This window comes from Numenius arquata, chromosome 3 (genome assembly GCF_964106895.1).
Source record: "Numenius arquata chromosome 3, bNumArq3.hap1.1, whole genome shotgun sequence".
NCBI classification, from domain to species: Eukaryota; Metazoa; Chordata; class Aves; order Charadriiformes; family Scolopacidae; genus Numenius; species Numenius arquata.
Genome location: NC_133578.1, coordinates 2,768,869 through 2,774,868, shown reverse-complemented (window position 1 = coordinate 2,774,868; position 6,000 = coordinate 2,768,869).

Sequence of the window (6,000 nt, the reverse complement as noted above, 5' to 3'; positions counted from 1 at the left end):
GTCAAACCCTTCCCCGTCCTCCTAGGGCTCCCCTCCCTCATCAAGAGTCCCTCCCCAGCTTTCCTGGAGCCCCTTGAGGGACTGGAAGGGGCTCTAAGGTCTCCCCGGAGCCTTCTCTTCTCCAGGCTGAATGCCCCCAACTCTCTCAGCCTGTCCTCACAGCAGAGGGGCTCCAGCCTGCAGGTTCAGGAGATGGTATCACCTTCTGGTGCCTTTCCTCACTTCCATCCTCAGCCTCCAGCCACCCTCCTGCCCTGGCACACGTTGGACCTCAGCACGAGTCCCTTCAGGATGCTGAATGGCTGTATCATTACTTAAATTCTGCAAGTGTGGGTAGTGCTAAATAATTTTCAATCCAGACACTTTTTTAGGCAGACATTCATTATGCTAATCTTTAGGAATCTGTGTGCAATTCGATTCTTACATTTCCAGTGAGAAAGATTTATCTTTTTTTTCCCTGCACTGCACAAACGGTGTTAAGAACATGGTGTAAGAACAGAGAATAACATTGGGATATTTTTTTTTTCTTTCTATTTTCTTCTGGGTTTATATTTTGTTTTGTTACATTACGCAAAACTAGAACCATTTGGTATTTATGAAGACACATGGATTAAAAAAAAAACCAACAGGAAAGTGTGAATACATTTGTAGGCTGCTTATTTAGAAGTAGAGGATATCTAAGAGATTTTTATACTGGGGACAGGAAAAAAACCCACCCTTTGTCAGCAACATAATGGGAGAAAATGTCACAGTTGTGTAAGATACACGGCACAGAGGGTTGGTTTCTTAGCGGCTGTGAGGGTTGTCATCAGAGCTCTCGCCCTGAAAGTTCTGTTCGGCTTTTTTACGAGCAAAACACCGCGCTTAAGTAGAGAACTCTGCCAACAGTCCTGCTTCCTTAAGTAAAGGGATTATGAAACGTAAGCACTTGGATGCTGATTTTTATATTGTCTGTCAAGCCTGAATAAGCAAAGGCTTTTCATACTTTATATTCAAGATTAAGTTTAGGTTGACTTCTGGAATGGAAGGTTTGTAGGATACGTTTCTAAAAAGAAATTTTTAGGAAACCCTCGCGACATTTTGGTGTTCAACAGCAGCTGCTAAACGGAAATGTCTGGCTGTTGAAACTGGTGAGCTGTTGGAGGAATTAGATCCACATTGTCTCAATAAAGTGAGAACACTACTTCTGGGTCTTGTATACTATTTTGACAGTGTGATGAATTTAAAAACAAGCCCTGTGAGGAGCGGCTGAGGGAGCTGGGGGTGTTCAGCCTGGAGAAAAGGTGGCTGAGGGGAGACCTTCTTGCTCTCTCCAACTCCCTGAAAGGAGGGTGTAGGGGGGAGTGGGGTGGGTCGGTCTCTTCTCCCAAGGAACAGGCGATGGAACAAGAGGAAACGGCCTCAAGTTGCCCCAGGGGAGGTTTCGGATGGATATTGGGAAAAATCTCTTCACCAAAAGGGTTATTAAGCCTTGGAAGAGGCTGCCCAGGGAAGTGGTTGAGGCACCGTCTCTGGAGGGTTTTAAAAGCCGGGCAGACGTGGTGCTGAGGGACATAGGTTAGTGGTAGACTTGGCAGTGTTAGGTCAATGCTTGGATTTGATGGTCTGAAGGGTCTCTTCCAACATCAATGATTCTATGACTCTGTGCTGTACCGACTGCATGGGGATTCTGCCCCACCAGCCTTGGTTTTCATGCCCTGGAGTGGGGAGAGGAGCAACGGGGCCTGATGGCACCAGGATCATGAACAATTCAGACGGTACCACCCCTCGTTACCTAACGTACCCGGTACATCTTTCAGCTTTTAGTGGGGTCCCATGTCGTATTTGCTGTCCCTACAGAGTTATCAAGATAACCCTAAAAAGATTATGTGAAAATTGGTGCCGTTTTTTCCTTTTGCACATGTTAATGCTCTGCAAATAATAAACTATTTAGAAACCTTGGGAGCCTCTACAGCCTTTGGAGGTGGCATGGAGTTATTTCAGACATTTTTTGCTATCGCTTATCACCTAAGGAGATGTGTTGGTTGATGTTGGTAACGTGCCTCTACGGTGACAAGTGTTGAAAGGAAGACGAAGCAGCAGAGCAAATAGTTTCCGAGGCCTGTGATCTTTTTCGTATCCAATTTGTGAATTGTGGAGAACTCCGATTGTCACGCTTTGCAGTTGTGATTCAGAAGCTTCCGAAAGCTGCCTAGAAGGTTACTGTGTCTTCACTCAAGTAGCGGTTGCTCTCAATTCAAGGAAAAAAATCCTAGTAAAGCTTTCCTTTGGGTTCATTTACAGTTATATCACGGTTTGTGGTAGGCTTTGTGCTGTATTAGTGTCATTTATAATAATTCTCCATGTTGAAGTAGGAGTTGACGTTTCAAGGTCTAGTTTCATGTATTTTTTTAGAAATACAGCTTTGTACAGCACCTTTAGCTCTTTCCTTGTTTGGTACAGATCGCTACAGCCATCTTTGCTTGCTATTTGTTAAATGTTAGATTTATTAGCATTTTCTTTTTCTGCTGGTTACGTTTGAACCCAAAGGGTGCATTTTAAAGTACTCGACGCGGGGAATTATAAAATTGGATTTTTTTTGCAGCTTAGACAAAGGTAGACAAAGGAAATATGTAACACACAAAGACTCTTGTATTTGCAGGGAAGTCCAGGAGACCTTTCTGCTTAGCCAGTGGATTGAGCTCTCGGCATGTTCACTGTCTGTGGTTAAAACAGTTGAACCTGAAAATAGTCACGCCTGACGGTGAGGGAGAGCTGGAAGAACATGGGGAAGAGAAGAACGACACCAAAAAGCCCAGGCAGTTTGTTGTCAGAGTCAAGTAAGACGGGGAAGAGAGCTTTTGGATGTTGGGAGAGCACAGCCACAAAATGCTTTCTGGGTCATTCACACCTTCTCCTTCGTGGAGGCCACAGCTCAGTACGGGCTGCAGCCCTCCAGCCCGGAGCAAAATAACAAATAACTCGAGCAGTTTGCTGAAGGAGCACTTACTGAGGCATATTCCCTTGTCCTCTTCACCTGTATTACCACTTAAGAGCCACTCATGAGAGAGTCATTCCCAGTGTTTTCTGTTCGAGGCAGCTTTCTGAGCCCCGGAGGTATTCCTGATACAGAGCATGGGATTCTTAAGCTATATTTATAATTAAGTTAGGATTATTGTTTCTTCACTCCACCCCTGTTTTCCCCACCCTGCACTTCCAAACCTTTGAAGAGAGGCCAGCCGTCTGGCGTGTCTGTCATAGTTAGCTCGCTGAAATTCTGGAGTGCTTCCAGTGGCAGCGATTTCTGGCAGCTTAGAGAATTTTATCGAGTAGGGAGCACGAGATGATCCCACCAGCACAACTGCTGCGTCCTGGCTCTTCTCTGTGTCACCAGAATAAAGCAGAGAGGCAAACTCACATAGATGGATAAATATGGGTCCCTGTGATCACCAGCTGGATGCTTTTGCTTCTGTTCTGTAGGAAGCCCCCTTGGTACTTAATTTTTCCTGGAGTTAAACTGCGGACAAAATAATCCTTTTCCCTTCTATGCAATGTGTGTCAGCACTGGTTGATTAAATCCTGGCTACTTCTGTTCTTTAAAGAATAGAAGTAATTACTCTAAATTGTCTATTAGATTTTGAAATACAGTCGGATGTTTGTTTAAGGTTTGACTGGGGGTTTCATCAAGCTTGCTTCCTTCGAGATTATTAAGTGTAAAATTGAATTCGTATCTATAAGAATACAGCATTTATGGCTGCCAACAAATACCTCCCAGTCTGTCATAGATTAGTGTAAGATTAAATATGTTTAAGGTATGCAGTTATTCTTTTTATGATGGCAAAATGAAAAGGTTAGTTGCCGTAGATGTTTTAATAGAGCGGGAAGTTGGGCCCACTCCTTCCAAATCTTCAGCTAGTAATAATATGGTTAATTTTCCTCTCTTCAATATGCTGCTAAAAGCTCAGTCCATTGATTTTTTTGGAGGGTACTTAAATCTTATTATGAATAACTTTTGAGACTAATGATAATTACTCGTGATCTTTTTGTCTTTGGAATCAATTCTGCAGAGGATCGTACAAAGGTTAATTAATTTTCTCGTCTCTGGTTATCGATCACTCAGATTGCTTTGAGTAAGATGGGCTGGGTCCAGCTTAACCGGTCCTTGACATGCCTTATCTCTTCTCCTTGGCTGAGTCTCTTACACACAAAGTTGGGGTTTTTTTTTTTTTTTTTGCAAAATGGGTAGTAATGTGGCTTCATTCTTAAGGGCTTAAAAAACCTGCTGCGTAAAAGCTGGGTGAGGTAACTTTTGACCCCGTTTTGGCTAACAGTAGCAACCATCAGCAGATGGAGAACTTTATCTTTCCACGGCACTTTGCAGTGTTTACACAGTGTCAGATAAGAGCTGGAGGAATTCTGCTCCTGTTAGAGCATCGCTTCACTCTGTTCAATGCGAAATTGTTCTGTAGGAAAATGAAAAAAAAATACTAAGATTGCTGCCTAAGGCAAAGCGAGCATTACATTTTTCCTCCCGAATTCACACTCTATCCCGTGTGGAAAACTAGGATCTTTTATATTCTCTTCTTGGTTAATGAGTTTCTTTTTTATCTAAAAACACTTCCACCGTGCTTTTACATTAGTTATTTATTGTTGTGGTGCAATTTGCTGTATTTTGAGTTCTTTGCAATAGGATAATGAGTGTTTAAACTGGGCTTTTCTTTTAAGGACTGTGTTGTAGACCTGATAGATGAGCTGAAGACCGCCAATAGGCTTCATCCTGTAGTTTTTATCTCCGCCGTTGATCGGGAGAGCTGAAGGATGTTTGTGGAGTTGGTGCTTTGCTTGCTATGGGGTGATCATTGCTGTGTTTTCATGTTTGAATTTAGTGAATTGCTGTTTTTCTTCTGCGTAAGACGTGGCAGAAGCCAGTGATTTGCTTGGTGGATGGGCAGCGTGAATGTATGGCCACTTCCTTGTACCTGTGATGGGAACAGCATCAACCAGACGTCCTTTAAAGTCAGAGACCCGCTCGGTGGGGGACACTCTCTTAGTTCTGTCCCCAAGCCCGTGGGTTGAGATCTGCGTGGTTAGCTCTGTTGCAACTGGTTTCCCAACTACATCCTTGAAACCATCCTGACTGTGTTTCAAACCTGCAATCCACCCTTCAAGGCCGTAATAAAAAGTTCAAATTAAAGGTCAGGAGCAGACACTCTCATTTCTTGGGGTGGAATTACAGGAGGAAGCGAGTGGGGTGATGCACTGCTGGGCTTGGAGCTATGAGACATCAAAGAGGTAATTCACAGCGGTGTGGCAAGTGCAGGAAGTGACATATAGATAATAATGGCAAATTAGCACAGTGCTCTTAGGCATTTGAGTTGAAGCCTCTTCTCGCACCCTTTTGGATCAGCAGATCTGACCGGATCGGTGCTGCCTCCCTGCAGCTAGGAAGATTTGGGGGTCATTCGTCATTTTAAACGTTTTCTGAAAGATTTGTTGTTGTTGTTGTGTTTAACCTTTAATCTTGTTTTGCATTAAAAGCATCATCACGCCATCTTCTTGGTGTTTTGGTGGAAGGAGGTTTTGGGGAAAAAAACAATCATGGTGCTGTAGAAACCTGGCCGCAGTTATCAGCAAAGCTTAACGCAACTTCTTCTTCTTTGTGGGTCGTGGGAATTCAGTGACAGAGGAAATAAATCTCTCCTTTTCTGTTCTGTATCACTCTGCTGCAGACCAGGGAAGCACTTGAACTCTGCTGGGTGTCTGTGCTGGCAGGCTGGTAGCGTGACCAGCTGCACCTTAAAAATGCTTTATAGCAGCCTTCCAAGGGTACCTACAGGAGAGATGGGGAGGGTCTCTTGATGAGGGAGGGGAGCCCTAGGAGGAGGGGGAAGGGTTTGACCCTGAAAGAGGGGAGATGGAGATGAGATGTGGGGAAGAACTTCTTTGCTGTGAGGGTGGTGAGAGCCTGGCCCAGGTTGCCCCGAGAAGCTGTGGCTGCCCCATCCCTGGAGGGGTTCAAGG